Raw genomic sequence first — 11,646 nt, forward strand, 5'->3', positions numbered from 1 at the left:
CACATGTCATCATTCATTTGTCAAAACCTATTGAATGTGCAAGAGTGAATGCAAGGTACACTATGACTTTGGGTGACTGTGATGTGTCTGCGTCAGCTCCTCAGTTGTGGCAAACGTCCCACTCTGGTGGCGGATGTCGATAGTGGGGGAGGCTGTGCGTGTGTGGGGGCAGAGGGTATGTGGGAACTCTCTGTACCTCCAGCTCAGTTTTGCTGCAGACCTAAAATAGCTCTGAAAGTGAAGTCTAATTTAAAAAGAAAAGAAAGCAATCCGTGATCATACAGTTGAAGAAGTGAAGAGGCAGCATCAAGTAAGATATGGATCCGTACTACTTAATTATTTACTATCTTCCGGGGAAAATTTCAAGATTTTTACACTAAGGTAAATATGCCTTATGCCTGAGGTTTTCAGAGTTAGTGAATGTCTTGCAAAGGATGTAATGGAATCCAAAGAGATGTTTGGGGCCATAATGACTCCTCTTAATAGTAGAAGTGGGGTAATTAGGTCCATGAGTATAAATCCATATGCACTCCTGTGCACCAGTACACATGCACTTTTACACACACACTCACACACACACACGGAGTTTCACCATTCATAACATATTTAAAATGCCTAAAGAGGAGCAAAGACTCACACCCAGCTTTGAACTTGGGAACTTTCCACACAATATGTTTGCTGTGTGTGTGAATTTGATGAAACGTGCCTGTCCTCAAGCCAAAACACACTGTCACTGCGGCTGTGTGTCTTAGAGACGCAGGGCTCTGCCAGTGAACTGTGTGGGTGTAAAACGAGAGAGAAAGTGATAGGGCAAGATTCAGCTCTGGCAGGCATTAGAGAATGTAATATTATGCTTCCTAAGGTACCTTCTCATTAGTGATTCAATGAGGACATGTTCATGCTTCAGATGGATGTTTAATGCCTTGTCTTAAGTTAAGTGAAATGTTCCTGGAGATAAAATCCATCTGCTTTCTCATGTGCTCTGGATGCTTAGTAAATATTTAATGTCAACTCTGCATCTTCCTCAGGTTCACTAAGTCATTCTCTGCTTTCTCAGAGAGCAGCCCTGGCACTTCCTCAGGCAGTACACCCTGCTCCTTGATCTCTCCCTTCCAAAGAAGCCACCTTGACCTAACTCAGAGCTGACTGGGGGCCGAAGTGTCACCCATAGTAACAGCCCCCAATAGCAGAGTCTTTGGGGACTGCCTGCTCTTCACTACTCCCAGCAGCTTTTCCAGGCAATTCTTATGATTACTTCCATTTTATTAAAGAGAATGAAGCTTAGAGAGGACCAGTTGCCCAAAGACGAATGGCTAGGAACTGGTGAGCAGAGGCTGGGACCTCTATTCCTCTAGCTGCAAGCACACGTTTATATAATGGATGCCTTACTCTTCTGTCCCTGTGAGGCACCACCTTTACCCAAGAACCGTTTATCTCCTGGGCTCCCACCCTTAAAAGATGTTTCTTAAGGGGACGGAGGCCTTTCCCTCTGGTCTCAACAGGGGAGTCGTCCTCCCAGAAGTGAAGTTGGGACCCCACCATGTCACACACCAGCTCACCAAGAACAAGGTCTCCTGAGAGTCTGGGCCAACAATGTAGAGCATGTTTTCCAATTGTATGTTGGCGCTGCATGCTTGCCCGCAGTGCCAAGAGTGTTTTTTGTCTCAGAAATTGTCGCCAGTCTTGTAACGGAAAGTAGAAAAGTTCTCCAGTCGTCACTAATCAGCCAGCCTACACTCACCACTGGTAGGTCCACTGGGCACAGAATGAAAGGAATCAGCATGGTTTTTTCCTTGCCCAGCACACGTTTTTGTTAAGTGATCAGCCCAGAAATGCCATTTGTTCTTCAGAGTTATTCATGCTGAGATGCCTTCTTACCTCTTGGAGCTGAAAAACTGAATTTAACAAGATGAATGGTGTGAACCTTGAGGCTGCATGGAACAGGAGCAAGATTAGTTATTTCTCAATTGCCAAATGCAGTCTAACCAATTTATAGACCAACAGGTAATGGCTCAAATCCACAGGATCTCTTCGGGTTGCCCTGGTACTTGGAAACTTTTCCAAGAGGAAATATGTATGTGTTTGACAAAGGCCAAGAAGAGGGAGTTTCAGGAAGTCAAAGTTACCAAGTTTGTAGCAGTTGGCCAAGCCCTGAACGGCATCAGGCAAATTCTTCGCCAGCATACATGGTGACCCTGCCCTCACTTAATGTGCTTCTGCCCCTGCCCTCGGGGCGACGCTGACCTGCATGCCCTTAACTGGAGCACCAGGAAGGCCACCGTGGCCGTGGGGCCTCCCTGAGTCTTGAGAGGCACTTCTGGGTGGGCCCAGGGCAGGAGGAGTGTTTCTGGACCACTCAGATTCTTGGCCTGCCCCTAATACACCACCAAGTCTTCAGTTGAATTTTCATGTAAAAAAGACAGAAATATAGAAGCACCATACAACCCAGTAATTCCACATCTGGGTATTGATCTGAAGAAAAGGAAAACACTAATTCAAAAAGACATATGCATGCCTATGTTTTCTGCAGCATTATTTACAGTAGCCCAGATATGGAGCAACCCAAGTGTCCATCTAGGAATAAATGGATAACAAAAGATGTATGTATTGTGTGTGTGTACAGATACACACACACATACACACATACGCACAAAGGAATATTACTAATCCATAGAAAATGAATGAAATCTTGCTATTTGTGACAACATGGAAGGACCTAGAGGGTATAATGCTAAGTGAAATAAGTCAGACAGACAAAGACAAATACCATATGATTTTACGTATATGTAGAATCTAAGAAACAAAACAAACAAACAAAAGGACATTGACAACAAAAGAAACAGACTCCTAAATACAAAGAACAAATCGGTGGTTGGCAGAGCAGAGGGAGAGAGGGGGAATGGGAGAAACAGGTGAAAGGGGTTAAGAGATACAAATTTCTGGTTGTAAAATAAGTAGGTCATGGGGATGAGAAGTACAGAATAGGGAATATAGTCAATAATACTGTAATGTTGAATGGTGACAAAGGGTCACTAAACTTACCATGGTGTGTATAATATATATAATTGTCACATCACCATGTCATATACCTGAAACTAATAGAATATTATATGTCAACTATACTTTAATTAAAAATAAAAAAATATAAATAAAAAGGCAGATTGAGCTCCTCTCTCAGACCTCTAAAAGGAGTGTAAAGCATTTAAAAAAAATATAAACCCTCAAAAAAAAGGAGACCACAGAAACCTAATTTTGCATGTTGCAAAACAGATGGATGAATGGCTACTGACTTGGCAGATCCGGGGAAGCTGAAAGCTAAGCCAGCAGCAGGTAGAGACAAGAAAAAACCTGATAGAGCTTCAGAAAACCAGGAGTGGTGATGCCAGGTGCTTTTCAAAGTGGGGCTGAAGAGAGGGCTGGAAACAGGAAAGTGGATTGAAAGTCTGAGAGGCAGTTAGATGCTAGGTTCCCATTCCCCTTCCCATTCTGCATAAACCCATGAGCATGCTCCCTTCCCCCGACCAGGGCAGGAAACTAAAAGTGTATTTTTGGAGGGGTAAGCCAGAGGAATTCTGGCTTGGGGAAGACCCAGACACAGCTCGGGGCAGGCAGGCGTAGTGCGCTCCATGGAGCACTGGTTCTGTTAACAATCAGCTTGGGCTGGGGAAGGGGGGGATAGTTGGTAGTCGCTGCCAATTCCAGCGGGATAAATACTCCCACCAAAGCTAATTTTAAGCTAACAACATAAAGTCTCTGATCATGGAGTTGGAAAGAGACGCACACAATTAGCTTTTTTGAACGGGGCCTGCTGGCTCCAGGACCACCAAGAATGCTACAAATAGAGGTATTAAATGGAACTTTACACACCAAACTGCGAGATAACCTCCACCTTCATTTCCTCTTCTATTTAATGCCCATATTCAGACATCCTGGATAATACCTTATTAGGAGTAGATTGAAAGTTTTTTCCCTTGGAGAATATGACTGGTAAGAGATAAGGGGACCTGGTGGCAATAGTCAAAGTCATGAGCGTCCTCATGAAATGGCCAACCAGATTGCTCTATCATGAAGTCTGTCTGACAACAAGCTCTCCCTATAAAGAGCTTTCAGTGGCACTTTACAGACTTACTCATATGTAAGCAGACATCCAATGATGACCCGTTATTTTAGTAAATAAGCCAACTTTAAAAGCCAGAGGTGAAAAAAACTCAGAGCAAAAAGGAATTTGGAATAAAAAGAGAAAACAATGCCCAAGAAAAACACTTGAAAAAGACTGGGATGGATTATTACATTCATGAAAGAAGAAAAGGAAGCCTTTATAAAGGAACATTCAGAAAGCAGAAAGAAATCTTAAAAATAATTTTTTTAAAAAGGGTTTGATGGGAGAGTAGGAAAATCCCAATAAATAAGTTGAAAGATAAAGTTCAGGAAACTTTCTAGAAAGGAGAATAGGCAAATAAATGAATAATGACAGGAAAATATTTTTTAGATAGATTATTAACCCAAGGGGTGCAAAATCAAATGAGGGGAGTTTCATAAAGAGAGAAAGAGGAAGCAAGGAGGAGAAAAGTATCCAACAAATGCTACAAATAAAGTGTCCAAATGGAAGTCCATGAGTTTCCATAATAAAGGGACTACCAAGTGTGAGCAAAATGGACAGAAAAGGCCCAAACCCATGAACATCACTGTTAAATTTCAGAACACTAGAGACAAAAAGTGTCATGAAGCTTTCAGAAAGCAAAAACGAATAATCAAGATTCAGAATAGCATTGAACTCAGTACCATGCAGGAAGGTAGAGATAAATGGTCAGTGCATGCCTTCAAAATATAGAGGGGGGTATGATTTGTGATCTAGTACCCTGTTTTTAGCCACACCATCCATTGAGGGGATAAAATAAAGACATGTTCTTATATTCAAGGTCCTCAAACTTTCCTCCCTTAAAAAAATTAAAAAATCACAATATTCTTCCCTTGGGCCTTTTTATAGGAAGCAACTGGAGGAGGAAGTATTTTATTTTATTTTTTAATTTTTTTTAGGGGGAGAGAACTCAAGCAGGGGTGGGGGAGGGTCAGAGGGAGAGGGAGAGAGAGAATCTCAAACAGGCTCCACACCCAGCATGGAGCCAATGTGGGGCTTGATCTCATGACCCTGAGATCGTGACCCAAGCCAAAACCAAGAGTTGGATGCTTAAGCAACTGAGCCACCCAGGCACCCATGAAGAAAAATTTTAAAACAAGTGAGTATATAAGTTAAAAAAGACATCGGATCCAGAAAACAAATAATCAAACACAAAGTAGGTAAGGCAGTCCCCAGGGGCAATGGTGAGATCCTGGAAGGACATGTCAGCAGTAAATCTAGAGAACAGTAACACCAGATCCTAGCAGGAAGGAAGCGCAGGGCTCAGAAAGAGTGTCTCAAAATAGAAGAATCAATAGCATACTGAATGTGTGTCTATTAAGAGGAGATTTACATATATGGTAAATCATTTGGGGATTAATTAGTAATAGGTACTTAGAAAACTGAGCAACCTCCTCCACAAAAAAAAAAAAAAAAAATTGAAAGAAAGAGAGAAAGAGAAAGAACTCCAGGGACTTAAAAATGAATATAAGAAAGGAAATGTAACAGTAGTTCACCATATGGCTCAGCTGGAAATAGGGTTCTCTAACCTCATAGCAATATAAAAGGCCATATATTGATCCAGACCAACACTGTAATATCATTGTATAGGAAGAATATGGGGAGGGAAGTGTGTGTGGTGTGTGTGTCTGCAGGGAGGAGAAGGGCTAAAAAACAATTCTGTTCTTCTATGGAGAACTAGAAACACAACTGGAACACTATGAGCACATTATTTAAATAAATGTAAGTATAATCAAAGATGTAATCAGTAGCAGTCATCAAATAGAAATAGTTAACAGTTAAAGCAGTTGGGAGACAGGTGAGAAGAGGCTACTGGGATTTTTTTTTAATGAGACTTGCAGAAAAAAAAATTCATTTTAAGGCCATGGACACATGTGATTTTGATTAAACAGTAAACATAAAACAAGAAAGAAAATAATTGTATTTAGAGAAAATGGAAAACCTTTAATAAGGCTAGAACTACCTGTGAATACCTGAATGTTCTCTAAATGATTGGAACAAAGGGTAGTGTATGCTGCTGGCAGAAGCAAGCCATAAAGTGTCATGCCCATCCCCAGAGGTCATGCCCATTCACAAAGGGGCGGCAACAAAATGGCCAACAATTTGACTGTGTCCACCTTATCATGAGATTTCCTAATATTTGGAAAACTTGCTAGTGTGCTGGCTTCTGGATAAAGTATGCCTATAAATTTCTCCCCTATGCTATCATTAACCTTTGACATACTTCTGTGTAGAGGGGACTTAACTCTAATGACCAAGTTCTATGTCTTTCTCATTTGTTAGAGGTTGACTTCGTGAATTCAGTTTCACATAGTGAGTATTTCTAGAGGACAGATACTCTGTGTCAGACCATACAATGCGCTCAGGAACCAAATCCCAGCTGGCTGGCTGGCCTTCCCTCCTTCTTCCTTTTCTTCCTTCCTTCCCTCCCTCCCTTTCTCCCTTCCTTCCTTCCTTCCCTATTTGCATCTGTTATGTGTAGAAGCTGGGAAAACTTGGTAAATGAAACAGATAGAATTTCTTCCTTTTGGAACCCATAGTCATGAAAGGGAACTGGATGTGTACAAAAATTAGACTGGAGATGGACCGGTCTTCTAATTCGCATAAGAATCTTGGATAAGGCTTTTAGTTTTCACAAGATATTGTTAACCCTGTTTTTCACTTGGTTGAATTTTGAAGTATATGGATTCACATCAGCAGTGCAGAGAGGGAGTGATTAACTCTGTCTGGAAGTAGCAGGGAAGGCAACACAGAAGAGAAGCACGTCATGTTCTGTTGCTGTCCCTAATGCCTAGCAGAGTCCTTGGCACAAGGTTGGTAGACCTCAATATTTCTTGAATGAATAAATGGTGGAAAGGTGGCTGGCTGGCTGGTTGGCTGGCTGCTTGGATGCGTGGATGGATGGGTGGATGGATGAGCTAGTTCACCTGAAATTCCCCTTGGCTTAATAAGGTGATTCTAAGAGTAGAGAGACCATATATTGGAGATTGTCAATAACTTGTGTTGATCAAAAAAAATTTTTGGATAGATCTGATTCTAAGGCTTCTTTGTATAGTCAGGACATGAGTATTCCAGTGCCTTCAGCTTCCATAAATACAATTTTCATTTGAGCCTAAACTCCCAGGGGCCACATGCTTTTAAAAGGGCTCATTTTTAGAGCTCTTTGTTTCCTTGGCTTAGATTTCAGGGAACCACTGGACTGGCTACACACACGGATGTGGGAATTTCTTTTTAGGTATTTTTTATTTGAGTTAGAAACACATTTTCCCTGCTTTCATTCCAGGTTGTTCTCTTTACCGTTTATATATACCTATATATAGGTATATATACATAGGTTTTAGGGGCGCCTGGGTGGCTCAGTCTGCCTTTGGCTCAGTTCATGATCTTAGGGTGCTGGGATTGAGCCCCATGTTGGGGGGGGTTCCTGCTCAGTGGGGAGTTTGCTTCTCCCTTTTCCTCTGCCCCTCCCCCCACTTGTGCTCTCTCCCTCCCTCCCTCTCTCTCTCTTTCTCAAATAAATAAAATCTTAAAATAAATAAGTAAATACAGATTTTAAATAAATACAGATTTTAAATAACATTTCTATCTAAAATAAAATTCTGTTCCACTCATTCTCACCCTTATCTAAATCCAAAGTCATTTTATGTATTGGAAAGGAAGTTATTTTCTTATGTTTAAAAGACAGTAAAAGCTGTTAGGAGACAGATCTCTGTTATAATGTTAACTCTGCAGTGGAAGAGCCTTTTGGAATCAAACAGTTGTCTCTCAAGGCAGCTGAGTGATTTCAGTTGAGTTGTAAGCGTATTCCAGGCTGCATTTAGCTCACCTTGCTGAGCTGGCTGCCCCCCTGCTCACTGCAAAAGGCAAGAAGAAACTCCCCTAATAAATCTCAGGCTGCCTTCATTGAAAGGAATCATTGCTTCAAGGAAATAAGGAATATAGGGCCGCCAAAACAGGATGACTTCTGCTTACTAGAAATAAAGAGCAGACATTTGTTTGTTTCTGTCTAATTGCATTGAGTTTGCACTTAACTCTTTGAAAACTGTGGAAAATGAGGTGTCTCTAACTTCAGGAGCTTGATTGTGAGGTACTGAAACACACACACACACACACAGAGAAAGAGACAGGTGAGCCCATAAATACGCTTAAAAGGTATACTACCAACTCTAAAGTCATCTTTTGAACATTAAAAATGTTGGATCCCCCAATTCTCTTTTGGATCTCAGCACTTAAGTCTCTTGGCTTTGTAGGTGAGTAACTCAAGGCGGCATGTGGACGCTTGTATTTATGGAACACAGTTTATGAGGCAATAACAAACCATTTAAGCCAGTTCTCAGCCCCCATTTATTCTCTGCTGCTTGCTCTCAGGGCCTCAGACGGGTGTTGCTAAGGCGTGCAGGCCCGGCTGGCCAAAGTCCATCTGCCCGCAGTGCTCACGCTTCTGCCACAGCCTGTGCAGCTGCCCCTTTGCCTCATTAGAGCCAAGCTAACCGTATTTATTGGCATTGGCTTTTCATTCTCAAAGATAAACACCTTGAATGAAAATCAGGAATCTCCGCTTTCCCAACTTGCTCTTATTAGCATGGTTGCAGCCAGAGCTGGGTTTGATAGCCTGCCGGGGAGGGGTTATTTTATTTCACTCCGCCGTCGTGTACTTTTTAAAACCTATTTTTTTCTAACACCATAGTTTAGGCAAACATGAAAAGAGGCAAGGCAATTCACACTTAATTTTCCCATGGAGATGGAGAATGTCATGCAAAGTTGTGTTGTGATATCGAAGGTGGGATTTTTGGCGTTTTGGTGGGAGCTGTCTGTTGGTCCTTGCTACTTAAATTGCAGTCTGTGGACCACAGCCCCAGCATCGCCTGGCAGATTATAGAAATTAGGTATCTCAGGCTCTCCATCTTCTTTTTAACAAGATACCAAGCGATTCATATGCACAGTAACGTCTGAGAAGCGCTGGGTAGGATGTCGTCTTTCACCGATACCAGTGCAGATTAATTCCAGTAGCATTTGGCGTCGAAAGGCAAATTAATCCAATTGGACATCATACTGTGGTTTTAAGAACTCAACATCTGCTTTTGCCCACACACCTCTCGAGACTTTCAAGTATTTGACTCGGTTCTCATTGCTTGTTCATTAAAATCATTATTTCAACTCCTTTTGCAGCTAAGTTGTACCTCATGATAGTGAGTAAAGCCTGTAAATCGGTTCCATGCAAGTGTTTGGACTTTAAGGTCTGAAAGTTCCAGAGCATGTTGGAACTTTCAGTTATTCTAGTAATTTCTACTACTTTTACCGGAGTCCAGTAGTTTGGGGCAAAACTTGTAAGGATTATTATGAGCTTACATTATAATTAATATTATAACTGTAATATTTCTGTGAATGTACAAGTTAAACATCACCTTGAAAATGTCTAAAGTATGCACGTATAATAGAATAGCGTATTCTAGATGACCGTGAATTCTGTCGTACGCTGATAATAAACCTTCCTCGTAGAACTGGGGACTTATGAGCAGTAGACAAATGGAAGTTGGCCATGGCTTCAGCTGCCCCAAGTTTTGAAAATTACTTGGAATTGGTGGATACACTTGCATGGTGTTTGGGATCCATTTTTTGAATACAGTGAGTGATATTGTTTAAAGATAAAGGTGCTATTTTTTAACACAGGGATACAGGGTCTGAGGAGTACATCCAGCTGAGATCTACAGCAAACCAACTCTAAGAATGCAAAGTCTGGTGGGGGCGGGGACAGGAAACGGACTGGTTACTGGGCTCTAACCTTGGGTAGGTGGAAATACTCAGTGTGTAAGCAGTGACTCATATGCATGAATTCTTGCAGAGAGGGCTCCTATGTGAAGAGAGGAGTATATTTTCTATATAACACCTGTTACTTTTAATACACACATCCACACACGTAGGTTTGTGTTATGACTGCAGTTCCTGCTGCCTGTGGCTTAGGGAAATTATGAAACTATGAAGTGTAGATCTTAAAACTGGAAAAGATAGGGATCTTGTGCTCCTCACTGTGTTTTCATGGTCCTCAGGAGGAAGTCGAGACAGTCACTAAGGAAGGAAAAGGACATTGGGCAACTCAGCCACTCCCCAACAACTCAGACTGGTTGGAGTCACTACACTCGTCTTTGCCTATTGCTCCCAAGAGTGCAAACCTGTGCAAAATTGTATTTTTTTTCATAATTAACTTTTAAGATCTAACATAAAACAGGTTTATCCTTAATACCTCGCTGAGATCTAGGTGACTAGAGAAGACTGTAGATTGGCTGGGGGAGATGGGAAAGTCCAGTCACTGGGGGAAAGATGGCAAGAAACAAAGGTGTTTCTACAAAGCCCCGGCTTCGTAGGTGGGAGATTTGGACCTTCAGAGGAAGGGAAGGGGACACCACAGAAGATCATTTCCATGCCAGCCTTCTGCTGTAAAACACCACTACTACCACCCCCCACAATGATGACAAAATCACAACAGAGAACGTGTTCTGTACTTAAGGGTCGAGGGAGGGGAGCAGAGCAATAAGCAGAAAGAGCATCTCACGAGGAGGGCTCCCTGTACACCTTTCAGGACCTGGCCCCACCTTATTCCCCTCCAGGCTATAACATTTGCCCATGAAACCTGAAGACAAATGGGGAGGCCTGATACCTGATATTTAAATCTATAAATTATAAAACCCAGTCCGGTGGCTAACGGAGCCATGTCTGTTAGCTTTGCCATGAGGGAGCCTCACAGGGACCTAGAACACATCTGCTGGGGTAAGATGGGGAAAGCAAGTCCGGGCACAGGGACTATCCAGGAGGGGGCTGCCCCGCACAGCTCCGGGCCAAGCAGCTACCCCTTCTTCCAACTCAGGATTCCAAATCAGGCAGTCCTAAGCCCCTCTCAGAACTTTGCCACCTGAGCAGTGGGAAAGAGGGCTGCAGCTATAAGAGGAGCCTGGTTGGCCTACACATTGCCTGGGTGACTGGTGTGGCCAGCGTTAGACAAAAGCTCCCATGTTCCTCTGGTTCCCACGGGCAGAGGCTGGGATTGTCTCCTCCCTCTGCACACATGTGCACACCTCAGCACCTGCCCCCCTATCGTTGGGCCTGGGTGCCCAGTTTGCTTTCTGTGTCCTCCCCAAGTCATTCCTATTTGCTCCATCGGTCAACGGCTTGCAGAAAATTTCTTTTACGCTGAAAGGAAAATGCTTTGTGTTGTGGTGTGTTGGGTACATGGGGACACTGAAGGGTGGGACCCAGTGCTGCCTGGTCTGGTCCATGCCTAGGTTTAAGGCGGCATTCTAGTTTCATCTGGAGCCACTGCCAACAACAAATCCCTGTTTCTAATGGTGGTGCCCTTGCCTGGAACGCCCACCACCACCACACATGCATGCACACGCATGCACACACACCCACACACACACAACCCTCACAGAGCATTTCTTCCTTTTTGGCAATTCCTGCTCATCACTCAGGACCCAGATACGTTTTTACCCTCTCTGTTAAGGACGTAACGA

Source organism: Ailuropoda melanoleuca, chromosome 7 (genome assembly GCF_002007445.2).
Source record: "Ailuropoda melanoleuca isolate Jingjing chromosome 7, ASM200744v2, whole genome shotgun sequence".
NCBI lineage: Eukaryota > Metazoa > Chordata > Mammalia > Carnivora > Ursidae > Ailuropoda > Ailuropoda melanoleuca.